A 22,244-nucleotide genomic window follows, 5' to 3' on the forward strand; every position below is an offset into this window, starting at 1 on the left:
TATAGTCAGAGAAAGCCTCTCTGCGGAAATGGCATTTAGGCTGAGATCTGAATGACAAGAAGGAGCCCACTTTGCAAAGCTTGGAGGGAGAATATTCCAGAGAGAGGGAACAGTAAAGGCAGAGACCCTCGGGTGAGAGTGAGCTCTGCGAGTTCCAGGGACAGATGAGGCCGTTGAGGAGTGAGGCCTGAGCCTAACAGGCAAGGAGAAAGGCCCTTCTGTGTCAGAAGCCTGAATATTTTCACAGTTTATAGCTGAGTTCAGAAAGGTAAGAAGCTCTTTTAGGGTACTGAGAATCAGTTTTGATTACGGGTATCATCTTAGTTTTTACCTGTGTTCCCCGTTGTCAGAACACCTGTGTGCCCACAGAAGGGAGACTCCGTGAGCACTTGGATTTTGCTGCCTCTTGCCGTGTTTGTGCATGTTGCACCCCAGGCCTCTACAAAGTCCCCACATTTCCCTCGGGTCGTCTTTAGGTCCCATGGGGGCAGGGGCAGGCTGTATATGCTCGTGCATAGATCCGTGCCTTACCATGTGACTCTGGGACCGTTCTTCTTCAGTTGTGCTGTTTGTCTGGGTACCTCCCATCTGCTGGTCCTCCTGGGCCCCTGGGTTTGGGGTCACCTCGGCTGGGTATGGCTTCTTTCCCTGCCTGGGGACAGCACCAGCACCTTCAGAAGGCACCGAAGTCCTGCCTCTCTACTGCCTCTCACATCGCCGGGGATTCTACAAAGTCAGGGAGAATGCTCTCTTTTGTGACACCGCCCTCTACACTGGAGCTTTAAACTGTGGCTACTTGTGACCACAGGCTCACAGTTTGGGGACAGTCCTTGCAGCTTCCATTGACAGGGCCACAAACTTGCCTTCTCCCATCTCCCTGCCCTGGATGCACACCCAAGTGCCCTGGGTTCTAACCAGGAGACAAAACGCAAGGGGAAGCTCTAGTTCCTTCTCAGCAGTGCTCCTCTCCTCTAACAAGCGGCTGGCTTGGTGTCCAGCTAGCTCTCTGTCCCCCTAAATATATCTTGGTCTTCGGAGTCACACGAACAGAAGTCTCATAAGCTCTTTCTTTCTCATTTCCCCATCTGCCCAGCCACGGCTGAGCTCCAGCTAGTGGACGTAATTTTCTCTCCATCGGCTACCCCCCTGCGTGTCTGTGTCCTCTCTGTTGGCGTCCGTCTCCCTGGGGATGCACCTGCCAGGGGCACCACTGCAGGAGGGCCCAGCCATGCACGAGGCTGTCCTCACTGAGGCGCCCGGAGCCCTTCCGGCAGCCAGGACACCGGTGGATTTCTTAGCCTCTCCTGTGAGAAGATGACCTCCATCAGATCCAGGATCTGTTCCAGGCCTGCAATGATTTTTTTTTTTTTTTTTCAGGTGTGGATCGGGCACTTTCTGGTTTTTAAAATGTGATTTTCCAGGCCTTTTGTATCCTTCCCGACAGGAAGCTGCTTGGGGCTGCAAAGCAGCATCCCGCATATACTGTCTGGCCAGATGGAAATGCTAATTCCCCAGGCAACGGCTCCAGCCACACTCCTTCCTGTTTCAGGTCAAGCAAAGCCTCTGGCTCCTATCTCCGAGAGCACAGCCTTCCACGTTTACTCCTGCTTCTTGACGTGGGATGCCTCCAGCAGACTCACCCTCTCGTAGCCCGTTAGGCTGGGTGGGCTGCCATGCACATATGCACTGAGATCTGGGGGGCCGGTCCCTGTTTGCCAAGCTGTGTCCCCATGAGTGGTTGCCAGCCTGAAAAAGGTGCATCTCCTTGCAACTTGGCCACCCAGAGAGGCTGCTTTTTTGTGATTTGCACAAAGACGCTGTTTGTGCTGTCCTGACAGGTGTTGGTAGGAGTGGTTCATTTCTCCATCCTAATGACGTCCTCTGGGAGCCAGCCTGGATTTTTCATTGTCTCTGCCCTTCCAACAGTTTTTCCACTTCACGGAGAGAACACAGACCGCCCTGTGTCTCTTCATGGAGCTTCTCAGGCAAGGACCGCAGGTGTCTCCTGCTTCAAGGACTCAGAGTGCTGTCCAAATGCCCCAATGAAAGGAACCTCGGGCAGGGACATCGGTGTAGGAAGTGGGCATTCCTACGGCGAGTAGCACGGTGAGTATTTTCATGTGCTTCCAGAAAGCCCCCTGAAGTTTTAGCCAAAGAGCTTTCCTCTCATTTGGGGAAGCCCCCCAGTGACCAGCACAAACTCCGACCGCTTGGATGCACCTCCAAGATGTGAGCGGACCAGTGTTGGCGCTCGGGGTGAGAGTGTGCTCTTGGTTCTCTGTGAGTCAGATCTGTACCGGGAATCTTCCAACAGGAAAAGAGGCAACACTTTTTTAAAAGTTCTTGTCACCGCCCACTAATGCAGAACTGTGGGTCTCTGCAAGTTCTTCCCCTCCCCCCAGATTTCTCAGAAATTCTTGGGTAGTGTATCCAGTGAACCCAAAGGAAAAGTCACGTTAGTTAGCACACATCCTCTTTGTTTTTGGTCTTCTGATATCACCCCGCGTGTCCTGTGCTCAGTGTGGGAACTGTGTCTGATGTCTCCCTCTCCCTCCTCCACTAGATTTGGAGGCCTCTGCCCATCCTGATGGCCTTACCAGGGGGACTGTGGCCTCCGAGGAGCCCAGATGCTGCTTTACAGGCCACGGCCCCCACGGCTTCTCCGCCACCGATGGCCAAGTACCCATGAGATACCACAGCTGTTCAATCCTGTTGCGGAACGGGGGACACGCTCTCCTCTTCGGCCTTCTGTTAACCGTAGAGGGTTCCCAAAGCAATAATGTCTGTGGTCTAGAATCTCCGAATGAGCCTCCTGAGCAGCTCTATCCTTTTTACTTCTTGCCTCAGGGTGCAGACACAGGGTGGGGGACGAGGCCAGGAGCTCATCCAAGCGACAGATGCTCTGATGTATTCATAATCACCTCTCCCTGGCTCTGTTCCCGAACGAGCCTGTGCCTGGTTCTCTTTTCCATTCTGATGAGACTTGCCTGGGAAGCTCCTTAGCTCATCATACAAATCGACTTAGGGCAGGCCCACCTTGCCTCTTCGCCAGGCTCGCAAGGCTTCTTAGTCCCTCACCCCTCCATAGATGTTTCCAAGTACAACGAGGTTATATATTTTTCTATTTGCTGTCACTCTGTCCATGTGCTTTATAAGGACGTGGGAAACACTCAACCACTCTGCCAATCTCTTAAGTGACAAAACACATTAACCAGAGACTCAATCAGTCATCCTCTCGCACATTCTATTAATGGAGTAATGTTTCAAAAGGTTATAATTAGGATGAATTTGTTTGGCAGCTAGTGAGGTCATCATGAATCAAAAATGGGGAGTAAAAAGCTAGGATACTTTTTCATTGGTATTCAAGAATATGTGTAGCGGTGAAGAGAGAAAAACACCTGAATTTAAATGTAAGTCGTAATTGTTTCAAGCAGCTTAGATCCCATCATTAGGTAAAAAAAGAAAAAAAAATCCATCATTAGGTGAACGTTCTATTCTCGGTTGGGCACTGTGTACAGGTGCATGTGTATGGGTTTCTGTGTATGAGCTTCAGAGACCCTTAACCACCTTCTCCTCCCCAAAATAACGCATTCTGAGATTATTATTATTAGCATTATTTTTATGGGTAGGACTTCCCAGGGCAGGAAGCAATGTATAAAGATGTGGGCATTGCTGGTGGATACGTTTCATGGATAGGTAACTCAGAGTTACAGCCATGGTTCCCTTTTAAAAGTACTTTTCAGCCAAGCCCCCAAGCTGTTGCGAATTTGCAAGTTTTACTTTCGGTTAGTGAAACAGATGCCCAGTGGGATGCTGATCAATGTTTAACAACTGGGTCTCAGGGGAAGGGGGCATCAGCGGAGAAAGGCTGATTTGGAGTGCGGGCCTCTCCCTCCATGATGTAAATCCTTCCATCATCTGGGATTTCAAGATGTCAGTGTGACGTCACCAAGCATGAGCTTGGGAGGAGAAGTGCAGGAGCACACGGTTCCAGAGTGTTTCAACCATGTAGACACAGTGCATGTCGGCAAGCTCGGAAGCAGAGATAAGTAGAATGGCATAAACTAAAAAGAAAGTGAATATTCATTACCTTTGTTTTTAACGTAAGTTATTTAGTTATGAGTTGACTTATCTTAATTTTAATAGTGGCTTTGTTTAACAAGCCACAATAACAAAATATGTGAAAGTTTAATAATCAATCATTGAAAACCCAAAGGAGCTGACCCCAGGGCCTTAGCACATATACCTTGTTACTCAGGACTTGTAAGATCTTGCTTTGGAAACTGGACATGAATGCTCTGTACCATGAACACTGACAAAGACAGCTTCTCCGTCATTCGTGGATGATATTGCAATGGACTTTTGTCAGAATAAAACCTTAATGCTCTATGAAACCTCAATATTCTAATGAACACTGAAGAAAACCTCTCAGTTGTCTAGACTTTAATTTTAAATTTCTTCTTCTTAAGTTTTTGATATAGTGTTGGCTCAAAAAGCTTTCTAAGTCAGTATATTATTCACTTCTTCTAAAAAAAATATTCTGACAAAGGCTTACAGGTTGATATCATGAACTTCCTACGTATCATAAAAAGACAAACAAACAACCAAACAAACAAAAATACAAGGAAAGGTAAAAGAGCGCACCTCGGAAGCTAAGTCGCCGGAACGGCCTGTTCTGCATCGGTAGCTCCGCCCCAGCCTGGCCTGGCTGGCCGCGGTCCCCTGCTCCAGGTGGTCCGTCTCCAGTCTGCCTTCCGCTAGGACGGGCCTGGCAGGACGGGCTCTGCCCAAACAGATGTGCAAGTGGTTGGCAAGGCAATCACATCCCTTCCCTCTGGAGTCGGGACTGCAGGACAAGAAAGAATTGGTCCCGTCAGTGCTTGGAGTTGAAGCTGAAATAAGGTCATGGGGCAGCACCTGGGCCAGGGAGTGAGTTATAAGGAGAAATTATGAGCCAGCAGAGGGGCGAGGTGCCAAGGGAAGAAGGAGGCATTCTACAAGAGGAAAAAATGAGGAGCTCATCTCCAGCCGATTTAAATCCCTGTCAGCTGGCCCATTCTGGACCGCGTGTCATTTTTTTAATAAACCAAGGGGAAAAGAAAGCGGGCAAGGAGAGAATATGGGGTACGGCACTCATCGCTTCCTGGGTAGAATCGTAACTGTACAGAAAGAGGAACTGAATTTAGTCCCAGGGCTGGTTTGGTTTTTATTTTGCCAGTATTTGCTGTGTGGCTCCTTAAAAGGCTGAACAGAAGAACGGACAGATGTTTTCCGTGGGAAGTTTATAAATGACAACGAACATGCTTCCCTTGGTCATTTCTTAGATTCGTCCTTAACTGCAAAAGCCTCGAATTATTAAATAATTCAGAGAAGACATTTTACCGGCAGCCGAGTAGTCATGGTTCAACTATGTAGCGTTTCGAGAACTTAACCTGAAATAAAAGTCAGATAATCTTTCAGCGTCCTTCAAATATCAGGTATCAAAGGCAGCCATGGGACAAAGCCAAAGTCAAGCTTCCCATTTGTCACCTCTCCCCCAGGCCCAGCCAGCATCCCGTGCAAGGACTGTCGGTTTTCTGGTGATATTACTTATGCAAGGCACTATCTTCAAACAAAACTTCGAGGAAGTAACATTGCCATGAATTTCTGTAATACGCAAGGGTCTTTGTTTAGGATCTCCCACTGAAACCTCTTCGTGTTAGGAGATGGGTGGGCAATAGGGAACACTGAGGCTCAGAGAGTCCGTGCCCTACCTGGCGTTGCACAGCTCCAGAATATGGGAGCTGGGACTTCAACTCCAGTAGCGATCACGGCAACAGTTGAGATTTACTGAGCTGTAGCCCCGTGACAGGTATACACACAGGCATGCTTATCCCCACTGGATGGATGAGAAAACCGAGAACTCTCCCCACCCAAGTCACTATGGGTAACAAGAGGTAAGGGTTTAAAATGCCGATTTTTAAGTTTAGTGGCTTTCTTTGGAGCTGTGAGCCCCTTAGCAGCTGACAGCAGGGGGAGGTTTGGAGAGCACAGGAAGCTCGCCGCACGGAGCCTGTGGGCAGAAGACCAAAGGAAGTTGGCTGAAGCAGGGATGGGAGGTTCTAGAGATACATCAGTGACTGGAGGCAGGCCAGTTGGGACTGGAGACTGGGAAAATAATTGAGAAAAGGCATCTTGGCTAAAGAGAAAAAGGTGAGCACCATGGAGGACAGAGATTCAGTAAGCTCGATGCTAGGTGCCTTTCCTCAACAATGGAGAGTCTGTCTTGGTTTTCCAGAATGCAGAAGCTCTCTCGGAGGGCCTCTGAGAGATGGAGAAAACCAGGCTTTTGGCCAAATAGAGCCCAATGAGGAAGAGCTAATTACTGTATCGCCGAGATATACTGGGCGTCAAGGAATATCTGTCTTGGCTATAAAATTATCCACCTGTTTGCAGCCCATACCTTCAAGACTTGCATACACGACATGATTTTAGCCTCAGGCCCTAAGTGACTGTGGGTTGCAACCCATTCCCTTGGTATCATGGCGGCCCTGAATTCTGTTCCTGACTCGTGTGTCTTCTGTTCTAGGGATATGTGAACTAGCATCACCATACCCTGAATATAAAACATAACAGTAAGATTACTTTCTAAAGCACCTGGGTCAAAAGAGCATTTACTATAATTGCAGACGTCCGGAAGCTTCCCTAATGGAGAATGTGGATTCACCTCTAGAACATTTCCAAAAACCCAACCATATCACGGCTCTGATCTTGCAGACTGCCGGACTGGCCTAATCTCTTGCTTGGATTTCTACCAAGGCTGTTACAAACCCTCTTCTCACCCACCATGTCTGGTTGATCTCCCCCTTCCCCAGGGCTTCAGAGCCTTGGAGGACACCTACATCCCCCCATGCATCCCTTCGCCTGATCTGACTTCACCTCTGTTCACAGAACTGGTCACTTGCCTAAACGAGGACCAAAGCTTCCTACTGCCCCCGCTCAAACCGACCACTCAAATGTCTGAGATTTGTGCCAAGACCCTCCTATTCACACAAGCCAGAGAGTTGGGTCTTGGCTTCCCTTCTTTTCTCTCCTGCGCTGGTATGTTAAGTTAGTATAACCGGACATGATCTGGCCGTGCCAGCCCTCTGCAGACTAATGTACTCGCTAAATGGCAACGAGAATGTGCTTTCGAAAATGCAGATGTGATCACATCGTTCCTCCAGTGCAAAGACCTCTGAATTGTTTTCTGTGCTCTCAGGATAAAATGGCAGCTCCTTGGAGTGACTCAAGAGGTCCTTGCCCGTGTAGAGCTTCTCACTCCCTCCCTCCCCGTCTAGCTTCCTGTCACCTCCACACTTGCAGTTCCTTCAGCCTATGCTGCTCCTTCCTACTCCTGAGCCTTCGCTCCTGCTGCTTCCTTGCCAACACCCATCGGTTATCACCATCCACTTCTTTAATTCAGATTACTGTTCGAACCCCAGTTTAGATGATGCCTCCTCCAAGAAGCCTTCCGAGATTCTAGAGACTCGGTCAGGCATTCCTTCTATGAGCATCTACTGCATTTGTACTTACTCTAGTCTGCTGAAATTGAAGTTTTTTCCCTCCTTTAGGGCTTATCACCTTAAGAGCACAAACCTGTCCATTTTCAATTGCAAAAACAGTGCTTAGTACAGTATCTGACACAGGGTTGATACTCAGATCGTTATGCTATGTACTCTGTATCCAAAATACCTACCTGTCGATTGAATAATAGTCGCATCAGTGGAAATTCAGTGGGCAATGAAGCCTTATTTGAGGTCCCCAATGCATTATACTAATACGAAGGCAGCTGAGAATTGTTGCATATCTTCTTGTAATCTTTTGTCCCAGAGGCATTTTAATGGAAATTTGAGTCATTCTTTTCAAATTCGCTTCCATTTACTTTACAAAATGACTTCAGCACCTGTCTCAGTCTCTCTCTCTCTGTACCATTTTTGGGGGCTTTAACATTCTTCTTAACAACTTCATTTCCACTTGGCCTCGGCCACACCAGCTGGCCGGACCAGGGACAACGCCGTCACGCAGAACTTCTGCACGTTCGCGTCTGAGACTCCGACCTCCGCCTTGGAAACTCCGCTTCCCCTCCTCCCATTCTCTTACCATCAGGGTCAGCTTGTCAGATGCCTTCTGGCTTCTCGAAGCTTCCCAGTGTGGGGGTCCGGATCACCTGCTGTGTCACTTCGCGTCTCTGGAGGGACCTCAACGGCGGCCGTTCTAATGAAGTATCTGCTGTCATATCCAGATCCTTCGATGTCTTTACATTTAACCGCTCACCGGGGATGAATGACTTCAGGAGGGCTTTCTCCTCACATTCTCAGACCGCTGAAAGCTGCAGAAGAAAGTGATGAAAAAAGTGCTGGATCGGGTCAGTTAAAGTTTTATGCAACCTCATCCGTTGAACCCTAATGAAACCAAGTACAATAAAAAATAATTTCTTTCAGTCACCTTGTTGCTGATGCCCTATCAAGCCCTTGATGGCGGGTTCCAAACCTTCTCTCCTTAAACCCCCAGCAGAGATCTCCCTTTAGCGAGTTAGGGAAGATTTCCCACGGAGCCAGTGGGATCACGGGGCTAGCTTCTCGCTTACCACCCTTCTTGTTCCAAACTCCTACTAGCAGAGAAAGCGGAGCCCTCAGGGAGAGAGATCCCGGGAAGGGATGACAAAGAATGAGGAAGCTCCCTTGTTGAAAGCTCGGGCGAAGGGCGGAGATAAAGAGGGAAAATGCAGAAAATGACGAGAGTAGAAAGAAGCGGGGTTCAGAGCGTAGACATCAAGTGCCGTACTGTCTCTAGAGAGAGATTTATTGACCAGAGAGGTGCCCAGAGTGGGCACGCAAAGATCCGCCGCTCCATTTCTTCCTGCCTTAATTCCCTCTCCACCTGAAAGCAGTCGAATTCTAAGAATGTCTCTCGCACCAAGGTCTTCAGATTCAAGCAGAGTTTCTGAATGTGAGAAATGTTCTCAGTGAGTGGGGTACTGGGTCAGTGGGACAGGAGAAATTGGGAATGGAGGTGATGGCATTCTGTGGTTGTTGCAATGCCAGGGGAGCTTCCTGGGAATTGACATGGGCTCTGACAAGAAAGCAGTGCCTTGCCCTCCCCTCCCAAATGGGGACAGTCCCTCCTCCACACCCTATTGCTACAAACACGCCGTGTGGGTCCCCAAGACAAGGAGCATTTATGGTTTTCTGAGATCCCTTGACAGTGACTCTGTAGGACCGGCTGGGTTTGTAGTAGGTGTTCAATTAAGGCTGGTGAAAAAAAGTTCCGTATCCCTACAAAATTGCATGTGATGTGAATTTCTGTGGCTCTACCACTGACTTCCCATTGACATACATTTTAATTTCAGAGTCGCTTTATCTCCACTTCTGACTGACTCTTAATTGGCTGTGGTTCCTAGCACTGAGAAGGCTTAGTTATTAAAATGGAACCCTGCAGGGAATCCATTTGTAAAGCGATAAATCCTTTTATAGTGTGAATAATCACCCATTAATTGATCTGGTTTGTAAATTTGAATTTTCGTATGCTGCATTTTTTTCCCCCTTAAGTGTGGGCACAACTACGGTCTCTTTACTATAATCTCAGAGTTCCAGAAGGGTCGAGCATGGATGGCAGTTTTTCTGTTTCACAGCTGAGTCCTTTCTGGTAACTTCCAGACTTTCCCTTCTATTAACTTGTCTTACAAAACATCTGGACCAAGTCTATTTAAATAACGATCTGTTGCTTGTGAAAGTATTGGTCCGTTCACTTTGTTTTAAAAAACAGTCGAGGAAGTATTTGTCACCGGGGGGGTCTCTGGGCCACTCACTGCACATTTTAAAATAGTATCCGTTCTGGGGCACCTGGGTGACTCAGTGGGTTAAAGCCTCTGCCTTCAGTTCAGGTCTTGATCCCAGGGTCCTGGGATCAAGTCCCACATCGGGCTCTCTGCTTGGCAGGGAGCCTGCTTCTTCCTCTCTCTCTGCCTGCCTCTCTGCCTACTTGTGATCTCTGTCTGTCAAATAAATAAACAAAATTAAAAAAAAAAAAAAGATTTAAAATGGTATCCGTTCCTACACGTCTCACTTTCATAGAGAAAGGCTATCTCCCAACCTTCATCACTGATGAAACAGAGTCCCAGAAGGGCCCACGGGACATGACCACGTAAGTGTCTGTGGCCGACATGCCAACGGAATTTAGATCACTTCCTCTTCCATCAAGGAGCTGCCTCTTGACTAAAGGATGTTTTCTGAGTTCTGTGGACGTGTCTTCAGGACAGCGTCCCGCGACTGACATGACGCTGTTCTGAGCAACGGTGGCCGAGCCAGTCACTCCAGAGAGTGGGTAGGGCCCATTCCAACGAATCCCATCCCTAGCTTATTTTCCAGAAATGAACTCTGTTACACTAGGCTTTCTGCGGGTAAACTCCTGTTCGATAATATTTTGCCCTGCTGCTCTGGGTATTCCAACAGCTCATGCAGAAAGGACAGGATTAGCCTCATCATAGATGATGATGGAGGATACAAGTGAGCGTGGGACATTATTACCAATTGTCATAGAGGGAACATTTAGCCTGGTGTTCAGTCCATGATGCCCGTCGTGTAGGTTATGACAAAAAGAATCTTAAACGGTCCGAAGATGCCGGTTTCTCAAGTAATAGTTCCGTAGGGGTCTCGGGTAACATTAATTAATATTTAGCATAACTGCAGCGAGGTTTTTACTTAAGGTTGCTAGGGCACGCTTTTTTTTTTTTTTTTTAATTCCCATTTCCGCCTCCCCCGCCCCCACCCCTTTTCAGATTGACACGGGAATCACGCTCTATATTTTCCTTCTATTATTCTGTCCTCGGACTTATTAATCCATCATTTTATTTGGCCCTGCTTTTCAAATGTTAGATACGAGTGGTGATATTTGTCTTGGCTAGCAAAATACACGGGATGTGAGGATTCACTCCGATTGCGTCTTTCTTAGGTTCTTGTATGTCTCCGGGAGAAACCCGGGAGACGGGCCTCTTTCTGACTTCCTTCCCCTCTGCCTAACCCCCTCCCTCTCCACCGGGGAGCCTGATCCTGAAAGCTGGTTAATCATTTCCCCATCCAGGAGGGCGGGAGAAGCAGGGAAGGGACCTTACTGGTTTATCAGAAAAACCTAAGCAGCCTCGCTCAGCCCAGTGGCCTCTCCACCCAAAGAGAGTGGGTTATAAGCTAGAGACAGTAACATTAAAAGCAATATTTCTGTCATGAGGCCTTCTCAGAGCTGTGAAACTAACCTGCTTGTATTTTTTTTTCCTACAGCCCCATAAAAGGGCTCACAGCCAGAAAGTACAAATCCCATAGGCTGCTATTATGCTGATGACAGTGAAGAAAGGGGGAAAATTGTTTCGTTGCTGAATTGCAGATATAATTATGACATTTTATATATTTTGCAGCCTGTACCAAAGAGTTGTATTAATATCTACTATGCCCTATAGCAGGAAAGAAGTTAGCGCCCTAATGCAGGGCGCTCTAGGTTCTGATTTTGCTCAGATTGAATCCCCCGGGCTATTTACTAATATGAATTTTGTGGTTAAAGGGAGATTCAAAGCAGGTGATAATGGCCGCATCTTTTGCGGGACCAGCTGATTCGTACAAATCATTTGTCCGGGCGCAGGGAGGGAAGCTAATTGCACTTGGACAATGTGTCTTTCACTGCCAAGATCTGCAGCCGAAGAAGTCTGCTTACTTCAGCCAAAGATGGATACAATGGGGCGTTGAGCAAAATTTAAATATGTAGCCAGAGCTCATAGGAGAAACGTTTGGGGGGTCAATTTGTGGGGCTTGCAAATCAGTGCAATTATGGTGGAAGAAGCTGAAACTTCTGTGAGTAAGGTCGCCCTGCAGCCAAGTGTGTCTGTGCGCGTGCACACGTGCGCGCGTGCTTTTGTGCGTTTGTGTGTTGCAAAAGGGTGTAAAAAGGAAAACCAGAACCAGAACCAAAACATCCATCATTACTTTCCAGTGTAGCTCAGACCACAAGGCTGGGGCTGGGGATCCAGTCCATATCTTATATTAAGAATTAAGTATTCCTGGTGAACAGTGAGCCAATAAATAAACAAACAACATTTTGGGAGATGCAGAATAGACAGGGAAATAAAATGTATAGTAATGAAATATTCATAACCCTGCATTTTATGGACCTCCAACACTGGTTCCGTGATTTACACTATTCCTGTATGTACTAGTATGGGATCTGCCGAACAATAATAACGGTAACATTAGGATGCTGGCGGCTCAGTGTCCTGGCGAAGAGAGGACTCATCAGCATCGCCCGATCGCTGTGAACTTGAGGAAATAGAAGCACATCTAGGTGGTTGCTTCCCTGCACATTTTATGCTTGGCCCACGGAAATGGAGATGAGAAATGCAGTAATTATGAAAACGACGCGTGTCGGCACCCGACTCCATACAAATACCCACGTTATGTTCCCAGCTTGGGGTCGCTCAGGGGCGCTGGTACAGACCAGCTGCTCCCAAGAGAAAAGCAGGGGTTATTACATCACATGGAGAATCACCTTTCCAGAAAATCATGGCCCGCCTGGCCCCTCCACCCACAGTGCTGTGTTCTGAGCATGGCGGGCTCCCCGCACAGGAAAGAGGGTCTCAGGATGGATCTGGCTCTTGCCCCTGCCGACTGCGGTCGGGCTCTGGTTGGGAGGGACGCAGAGCTGCAGAGTGAAACGGAGGAGAGGTAGATAAAAGCCTAGCCATCCTGCTTCAGAGACGGTCTTGAACCTTCCTGCTCGGTCTGTGCCTCCATTTGAGAGCCGCTTCAAGTCTTCTTTACCCTGTCCCAGGTTTTACAGGCACAGCTGGCCGGCCGCATGTCAGAGGTCCTGTGGCTGAGCCCTCCTGGCCGGGCCGAGTGCCCCCACCTTCATTGAGGGCTTAGATCGCGTGTGCGCCGGGCATATAAACTACAGTTTATAGATATATACACATATATACACGCAACGCTCCGTGAAAACCACCCGCTCACCTTTGCATTTCACCCACGTCTCCCACGCTCGCCAGGGGCCCCCCCATCCGTCACTGGGACCCTGTTCCCCGCACTCCCACTTTGAAACCAACAGAGTCAATCAGCCGTCAACTGGCCTCTAAAGCGTGAACCCCAACATCAGAATACACCCGCTAAACCTCCTACAGGCCACCGTGAATGATTCTCATTAAAATGTTAGCATTTATCTTTTGTTACGCACCTTGTCGTGGTAAGTCACCATCCCTGCCATGTTTTTAACGAGACAACACAGTAAGCCACGTTCCCTTCAGTGATATATATTAAGGTTTTGATGAAAACGAGTCCGTCAGCTTCAAGTTCTTATTAAATATTCAGGACATACTTGATTCCCACACAATGACTAAACTTTTTGAGTGAATAGATCCATTACAGAGAGTCAGACATTACACTCATGCGAGTGACAAATACACACCACCAACAGAATATGTATACATTGATTTTTAAAGTATAAATTGTTTTTGATCTTTGCTAAGTCCTCTATCTCAGCTGATCAAAACCGGGAGTATAGTGATACACCAAGGGTAAGAATAGTACGGTCTCTGTAAGTGTTGAAGACACGAGTCAGTGAATTTCGAGGTCCCAGTGAATTTTTCTTGCTTCTACATGGGCTGACGTCAGCTGTCACACTGTTACAAAAAAATTAAATGACGTTAAGAGTGGCTTGGAAGGAATACTGAGCTTAATTAAAACACAATGTCTTTTTTTTTTTTTTTAATTTTATGTATTTGAGAGAGCACAAGCAGGGGAAGCCGCAGGCAGAGGCAGAGGGAGAAGCAGACTCCCTGCTGAGCAGGGAGCCCGATGTCAGGCTTGATCTCGGGACCCTGGGATCACGATTGGAGCCAAAGGCAAGCACTTAACTGACTGGGCCACCCAGGCGCCCTAAAACACAGTGTCTTAATGGGTCTCTTGGAAGTATACTTTCTTCTAGAACATCCCTTTATCTCTCTCTCTCTCTCTTTCGTCTTCTTTTCCTCCTCCTCCTTCTTTTTCTTCTTCTTCTTCTTTTTGAAACATTCTGTGCCTTCCTTCTCTACGTGCTGGGAGATTCTTTTACTTGTTATTTTCAAGCATATTTTCCTCTATCATCTACTAACGAACGCAGGTAGAACTGGGGAAGCCTTTGCTCAATGGCAATGGTACTTTCCAGAATTTTGTCAATGTGTGCCTGTAGTATATATGATTTATATATCCATACATATACATATATCTCAGTATAGTGTGAAAGAATAGACAAGGTAATAAGCTTCTTTCTTGGAAGTGAAGTTCCAAGAAGCTGTTGCCTGATTCAGTCTTTTTTTTTTTAAGGTTTTATTTATTCATTTTAGTGAGAAGAGAGCCAGTGCAAACAAGGCGAGGAGCCGAGGGAGAGGGACGAGCAGACTCTGCACTGAGCACGGAGCCTGATGTGGGGCTCCATCCCAAGACCCTGAGATCATGACCTGAACCGAAATCGAGTTGGACATCCAACCTATTGAGCCACCCAGGCACACCCCAGAGCATTTCCAAAGGAGAACATCTTAGAATATTTTGGATCACATAATTCCCAAGTGTTTTATAGAGATTGACGACGTTCAAAGATTAAAAATGATGAAGGGTAAATAAATCATTAAAGGCGATTATAGGAACGATCACCTACCTTGGGAAACGAATGCCATGAGTTAGTTATCTCATTACTTATGAGAAGCAACCATTCGTGAATCCCGAGTATCACCTAAAACACAGACTCTCCAGTGGGGCAGCGGAATTGGTTCGACACCCATCACGTTCGACGGATGCTTCCGGTCACCCAGTCCTGCTAACCTGTTCATCAAGGCTCTCTACATTCCCTGAACATAACCCCTAAATCAGTCCTCAGATGGGACGAGCTTTATTCCAGAAAGGAAATACCAGCAGATCCCAGAACGAAGTTAAAAGGATAGTAAGTTACAAACCCTACCTTGTCCTTTTGTTTCCCCTCCTGCTGGCATCCTTCGAAATGTCTCACTCTGTAACATTTTGGTCTAAGTCGGATAAAACATACCTTCCCAGGGTTCTCTATTTGCTAATAGAAAAAGAGCCGAATCGTTGCCCCCGGACTTGCTGTGCTTTGACTTCAGGTGCGCTCACAATCAGCTTATCGCCGCAGTGCTGTGATGTGGGTCATAATTAAAAGATTTTACCACAGAAAATGACTGTGCTGTTTGTACATTCCTTTCATGTCCTTGAGGAAGAACGCCATCAATCACTTATTTGCCTTTTATATGAGTTTTTAAAGGCAGCCTAGTGAAAGAGAGGAAGCTAATGCCATAAAAGAGAGACTTCGTTTCAAGTTCTGGCTCTGGCCATTAGGAACTTGGTGAACTTGGACCAGTTACTTAATACTGTTGGGTCCTGGTTTCTTCAGCTGTGCAACGGGCCGGAACATCAGCTTTGCAGGGATCCCGTGGATTAAATTAAATAAGACATGGAAAGCAACAGATGTATAGGCCTGTATTTAATACTATAGATCATTTTCTTCTCTTCTCTTCTTTCCTTCTACATTTCTATGGCCTTGAATATTATATCCCTCTGGGCAGGGATGGGAATCTCCCAGGCCCTACGTTAGGCCATGAGAAGTCCTGAGAATCAGGACATCGGGGAGCTCACTCTTGCTTCACTCTTTTCCCTTGGTGGAATCCATGAAGCATTTTCTGTTTCTCCATGAGAAGTCCTCCTCCCATAACCCATGCTAGCACTTTGCTTCTTTCCCTATTTGAGCCATGATTTAAGGGCATATTGTGGATTAGGTGGCACTCTCCAGGGCATCTGAACCTCCCTGGGCGGAGGGTGGGGGGGAGTCAGCTTTGCCCCTCCCATACACGATACCATCACGTTTGGGGTCCCCCAGATATTTGCTGGCTTGGATAGACAAGGCAATAAGGTGCTCTCCTGGACTTGGAAGGGTAAATTCACCGTCCTTCACCCTCTAGTTCATTATTCAGTCGGAGAATCAATCCAAAGATAGACTCTTCATCATGAAACTTGAAGAAAAAAATGCCCTCCACCCTCTGCTCCTATCAGGAGGCACCTCAAGGAAATTCCCTGGGTTTCTCCACTTCTCCACCTCCTTGAGGATGTCCGAGGGGAGGTGAAGCCCGATTCCCTCCTTCCCACCCTAAACGCTACCTTTCGTACAACCAGAAAAAAGATAAAGCCACAGTTTTCCATCTAATTATAGGTTTTATGGGATTCATATGTGGCCTTTGAAGAGTTGGTAAGGAAAAGCATGTAGCATCACCAACTACGGTGAAGACAGGACACAATCAGACTGTGTTTTCTCAAAGACCTTTGTAAAGCGGCTGTGAAGATATGACGACACAGCCATGCTCTTTCCGCGGAGGACGAGAAGGATCGCAGGTTTGGCTTCTGGCGAAGCTGGGAGATTAGGCCGTCTGACTACGAGGCTGCCCAGCCGCCCTCCTTCCAGGGAGAGGATCAAACTGAATAGACTTTAGACACTGTGAGAGCTTCAGGGGGCTTATTCCCTCCTTTAACACACCTTGAACCGACAAACAAGGGTCACTGTCACAGAGCTGCCAGGACAAAGGGCCCCGGGGCCCCGGGCTGTGTTGTGCCCCTACCACTTGCTAACTGTGGTAGCAGAAAAAAGTTGTTTTACGATTTCCTCATTTATCGAGTAGGGAAAATGACAAGAGCCCACCTCACAGGGTTGTTGTGAGGACTGAACGTGTTATTACAGGCAAAACATTTCGATAAATATCCAGGCACACAGTAGACACTTGATACGTTTAGCCAAAAAGCAGTAATGAAACCCCCTAAACCTCAGTTTCCTTGCTACGCTCACTCTTTGTAGTCTCGCAAGCTCAGTGGGTGTCCTTCTGTCATCCAGCCACGCCAGTCAGCCATTTGTCCCCACTGGCCCGATGGATACAATTCATTCTGGAGCCCTGAATGCCGAGCCCAGCCCCCTGCGGTCTCTGGCTCCCACAGGGCAAATACAAGGATGCCAGGGCCCCCTGACGTCCCAGAGCAGAGGTGCAGGTGCCAACTTGCTCTGCGGGTCCAGAGGAGGCTGAGAACGGATCCCAAGGGAGTCAAGATATGCAAATGATTTGGGTGGCGGGTGTTAAAATGAATGAGAGCTTGCTGGTCTTGGAACCCTTGTTCCATTAGGAAGAAAGGTATATAAGCAGACAGTTATGGTGGAGTGTGTATTGTCCCTTACAGAGGACTATGGGGACAACTTTACAGAGAGGGTGAGCGGGGGTTTCAGAGAGCAGTGGGAGTTTCCTCAGCAGAAAAGAGTTGTTCCATAAAGAAGGAATGAGGATGAGGGGTTGAGGGGAGGCAGGATTCTGCCGTTGGAGCCTCTGGGGCATGGCTTGACAAGAGGCAGGCTATTTAGGGCAGTGACGAAGGATGGAGCCAGAAAGTTTAGGCTGAGGACCGGAGGTAAAACTTGCATAGGTCACGCTCAAGATCATCACTGATGGGTTCCCCTAAGAGGCATCCAAGCCAAGAGATGCCATGAAAATGTAATGAAGCACCTGTTTCTTACTGCATTCATGTTGAACACTCAAGGAGAAATCGTAATAACCAAGAATGATAACTAGCACAGACATGGTGGATTTGCTGTCAAATTCCCCTTGTATTGCTGATAATTACTCTGGTGCCTTGAACCAATCGCTGCAAGTCTCTGAAGCTCATTTTCATCAGGGTTGTTGGGAGGTTTGAATGAGATAATATATGTTAGTACTCTGTGAAATTTAAAGCAACAGGGAGCCACGCCATATTAAAAGATAAGCCCATTTTAAATCCTTTTGGAATGAAGAAGGCATAAATCCAATGGCGTGTCACAGCCCCTCTTACCAGCCCCCCACGTGAATGCTGGAATCCCTGGAGGACGAGGAGGGCCAGTTCTTCCTACCCTCCTTCATCTTTATTTAGGGACGACAACTACCATGTAGGGGCTGTTAGGAGGTGGGGAGGCAATTTACATCCCAGGCAGTGGTGGGCAACCGCCAAGAGGACAGTTCTTAGAATCCGATGTCTTGTTTTGACACCTAGCTTATTTTTTTAAAGTATCCTTTGCAATTTAGCTAATCTAAGTCTCAACTTGCCTCTCTGTAAAGTGGAATAAATAGTAATAATAATAATAATAATAATAATAAATATTCATTTCATCAGATTGTTTTCAAGATTAAATGTGGCAACACAATAAAGTGCTCAGATGAGTGCCGTGTTCATCATGGGCATCTAGTACATCTGTCATCGTCTGTGAATTTGTAAAAATTTAAAAACCCTGAAATTTAAATTGCTGGTGAATCATGTCCCGCTGATCCCTAACTAGTAAAAGGCACCCTTAAAATATATGCAGTTCCAAGGCTCCTATTTTTCCCCCCAATATCATGCTGCCTCTCCAGATCACAGACCCCCAACACAAAAGCACAGCCCTAGTATGAAAATGAGGAATTGAAAGTGAGTGGAGATGATATTTCTAGAGTGTCTGTCAAGTTTAACAAAATGTGCAAAAGTAAACAAGCAGTACCAAGACCTGAAGGTGAGCTGCATATTTAAAATTCTTCCTTTTTAATAATCTAAGCTGTTATTATCAGCGGATAAGAAAACACTAATTTAAAAAAAAAAAACTGCATACGACGTTTTTTTCTTACCCCGATGCATTTTTACCTCTAATGCAATGTACATAGCATAAATAAGTAATGTAATCAAGTTTATCTTTGGAAGAAAAAGTTAATAATCTTACTGGAGAGTTGGAAATAAATGGTGCTCTTATTGCATTTATTACAAATCACACAGAGCAAACCCGCACCACCTGAATCTAGGTATCATTTGCATATCTTGACTCCCTTGGGATCCGTTCTCAGCCTCCTCTGGACCCGCAGAGCAAGTTGGCACCTGCACCTCTGCTCTGGGACGTCAGGGGGCCCTGGCATCCTTGTATTTGCCCTGTGGGAACCAGAGACCGCAGGGGGCTGGGCTCGGCATTCAGGGCTCCAGAATGAATTGTATCCATCGGGCCAGTGGGGACAAATGGCTGACTGGCGTGGCTGGATGACAGAAGGACACCCACTGAGCTTGCGAGACTACAAAGAGTGAGCTGTATGTAAAGAGGAGAGAGGAGGGAGGCATGGACCGGAGAGCAGATGGACAGACAGACATCACAGGGAAGAGAGGAGAGGAAAAGGAGGCCATGTGGGTCCCTGAGCGACCTCTGCTGGGTCCTGCAGCTGGGGGAGTTTCTGCAGGTCATGGCCAGCGAACGGCACAGTGTGGCTTGGGGATGCTGATGACACCCCCACAGCCTCCGTTTCCTGGGTTCTGTGCTTCCTCTTCCACACTGGGAATGCACTGGAGGAATCTGGAGGGCCCTTTCCTTTTAGTCCTGTGTCCAGGAACCATGTCTACACTGCTTATTCTGAGCGTGGCCTAAGCTCCTGCCATGAGCTCTGAGTTCCTTCTCCTGCCTTCTCTTCTCACCCATTATCCCCCCGCCCAGTACCTTCAATAGCTCTATCGGCACTGCCCCCCCAAATCCAAGACACACCAAAAACACCCTCCTTCCCGTCCACCCTAACACCCCACGTGGCTGCCAGCCCTCCTTGGGGGGGTGTCTTCTAAGACGCCTATTCTCTGTCCTCCTGAGAGTCGCCCCCTCCCCCACTCCTTCCTCCTCTGCACTCTGCACAGCTGCTTATCGTGGCATTTCCACGGCGGTATCGCCCCAGCCTGCCTTCCCTCCTGTCTCTGGGTGACAGTCCATGAGCCACTTCCGGAACGTGGATGTCTTTTTCCTCTTTGCATTCCTGTGCCTATTGCTGAGCCTGGGGCTTGATCGTGCTCGAGGTGCCATGAGCTTTGTTGCATACGTGTTGTATAAAGATTCTGTGGTGGAGACAAGGAGTCCTGAAGTCCACAGTTGGCAAGCGGGAGAGGCAGAAGAGGCTGATGGTACAGTCCTAGTCCAAGCTCAAGGGCCTGACAACTGGGACAGTTGATGGTGTAGGTTCCAGACCAAGTCCGAGTCTGAAGGCAGGAGAAGATCGATGTCGCCGCTTGGACACAGTCAGGCAGAGGGAGAGAGAGAGAGTTTTCTCCTATTCAGCCTTTTCATTCTGTTCAGGCCTTCAGAGCACTAGATGGGGCCCACTCGCGCAGGGGAGGGCACTCTGCTTTACTCAGTCTGCGATTCAAATGCTGAATCAGTAGAAACACTCTCAGGGACACACCCAGAAGGTTTAGCAAATATCTGGGCGTCCGGGGGTCCAGTCAAGCTGACACATAAAACGAACTATCACACGGGTCCGCCATATTCAGCGCCCACGGTCGTTCTATCTGCTTCAGGAAAACATCAGCATCACAGCTCTTAGAAATTCCTCCCTTCTGTTTCTGCACTTACTCTCTGCTCTAGGGGATAGAAAACCTGATTCTGGCTCTCCTCTCTTGTTCTGTGTCTTCTGAATTCTTTACTAGACTTCTTTACTAACACTGCAAACTCCTTGAGGGTAACTAACGCCTACACGCTCCTCTTTTCCCGCACTCTTCATCATGCCTGCCTTGGATTTGGAACAGAGGAGGCGCTCCAAAAATAATTATGCAATTGGATTAGACTGAAATATAATCCATATGACCACTGAGTTATCAGACACTAGTGACATTGTACCAGATTGCTGGTTATGGACCCCAAACCCACTGTCCTCCTTTTATGAGAGAGAGGACTCCTAAAATGTGGGGCCGTGGCCATGTCTTCTGGCCGCATCTCAGGGACTGGGAAAGGTGTGGTGAACATGGCGTGGTCATCACTGCACAGAGCTTACGATTCTAGTAAAGAACTCTGCTTGCTCGTGGGCCCAAGGCAACAAGGGAGGGAGGCTGTTGATGGGTCTTCCATCATGCAGTACGGACAGGAAGCGCTGGAGGGACCTCGGGAAGGGAGGGATGTCTGTACGCTCTGGTGCTAATGTTTTTCCAGCTTCCTTTGCAGCTAGGGGCGATGGGTCCCGTGAATACGCGCTGGCCACCGAGACGTAGGCAGACAGCTGGGTGCTGTATGGGTTTTACTTTTCCATTCCTTCTTCCGACTGCCAGGGTCCCAGACAGGATGCCGGAGCCCCAGCAGCCAGCTTGAGGATGGAAGCTACGTGCTAGGAATGGTAAAGCAGAAAGATAGAAGGGGTCTTGCGTCTTTGTACTGCTGCCCTAGCAGCCCTGGACGGCTCATTTCTGGGCGTCTTTCACATGAAAGAATAGAACTTGGTGGTTTTAAACCTCTTTTATTTTGGTTTTCTATTTTATGCAGTGGAACATAATCCTCGCTAAAACACAGACAAATTAACACTTGCAAAAGAATTGGAGGGAAGTACTGTCTGAAATAAAGGCAAATATTCTTTCAGTTTTTTTTTAAAAAAGGCATTTTTACTCATATCCCAGAAACAAGGGAGCTACTATCATCAGATGTATTTGGTATCACTAATATAAAATATATCCCTTTTATTCATTTCTCCCCCATCATGACGAATCTTTCAGTGATGTGGGGCTTTAGCTTGTCTTTCCACACAAGGACGATTTTCCTGTAAATTAGAGCAAAAGGAAAAAAGCCTTGTAAATCATCTCTCTCACTTAACTTGCCCATTGTCCTCTCTCTGCAGGAAACCCAGAGGTTGCAGAGGAAAATGGCTGGTGGAGATGCAGCGGAAACAACTCGGTTTAGAAATGAGGTGAGAATAAGGGAAATTAATGTCACCGCAGACCTTCCTTTCTCTTCCCCCCTTCTTCACAAACTTGAAATTGGGGGAATCATTGAGAGGCGTCTTTGTTTTAAATGAGCCCAAGACAAGGATGTCTCTTCCTGAGGATCACATTAAATGAAGAGGAAAGAGAAGGGGACTCAGAGGATGAATAAAAAAAAAAATCCCACCCACTTCCGTCTCCCCCAACACAAGGGCTCCTTGGCTGTGGGACTTTTAGAGAAACGCTCAACTCCCTCAGTCTTTCCTAATCTCAAAAAGGCTTTCAGAATAAGGACATCAAAGTATCATCTCGCGCTTCTCAAGTTCTGCTGTTCTCCCTCAAGAAGAGCCACAATGAATGAACCCCATCGAATCTTTTGCGATGGGACAAATTCTAAAGCTCAAACCAGTACGATTTAGGGAGCAAACAGGCCTTCTTTGTAATAAAACAAAATGGCGCAGA

At 47.4% G+C, this 22,244-nt stretch overlaps 1 long non-coding RNA gene across 1 annotated transcript in view; it reads right to left on the minus strand.

Moving 5' to 3' along the window:
• LOC101679616 overlaps positions 1–22,244 on the minus strand; it is a 169,600-nt gene that overhangs the window by 44,975 nt on the left and 102,381 nt on the right. The window contains exons 2-3 of the long non-coding RNA XR_006601959.1: positions 7,718–8,350; positions 4,645–4,846 (exon numbers count right to left, since the gene is read on the minus strand). This is a non-coding gene — a long non-coding RNA (uncharacterized LOC101679616). The remainder of the gene's footprint in view (positions 1–4,644; positions 4,847–7,717; positions 8,351–22,244) is intronic.

This window comes from Mustela putorius, unplaced genomic scaffold (assembly GCF_011764305.1).
Source record: "Mustela putorius furo isolate JIRA1106 unplaced genomic scaffold, ASM1176430v1.1 tig00003854_pilon_pilon_pilon, whole genome shotgun sequence".
NCBI classification, from domain to species: domain Eukaryota; kingdom Metazoa; phylum Chordata; class Mammalia; order Carnivora; family Mustelidae; genus Mustela; species Mustela putorius.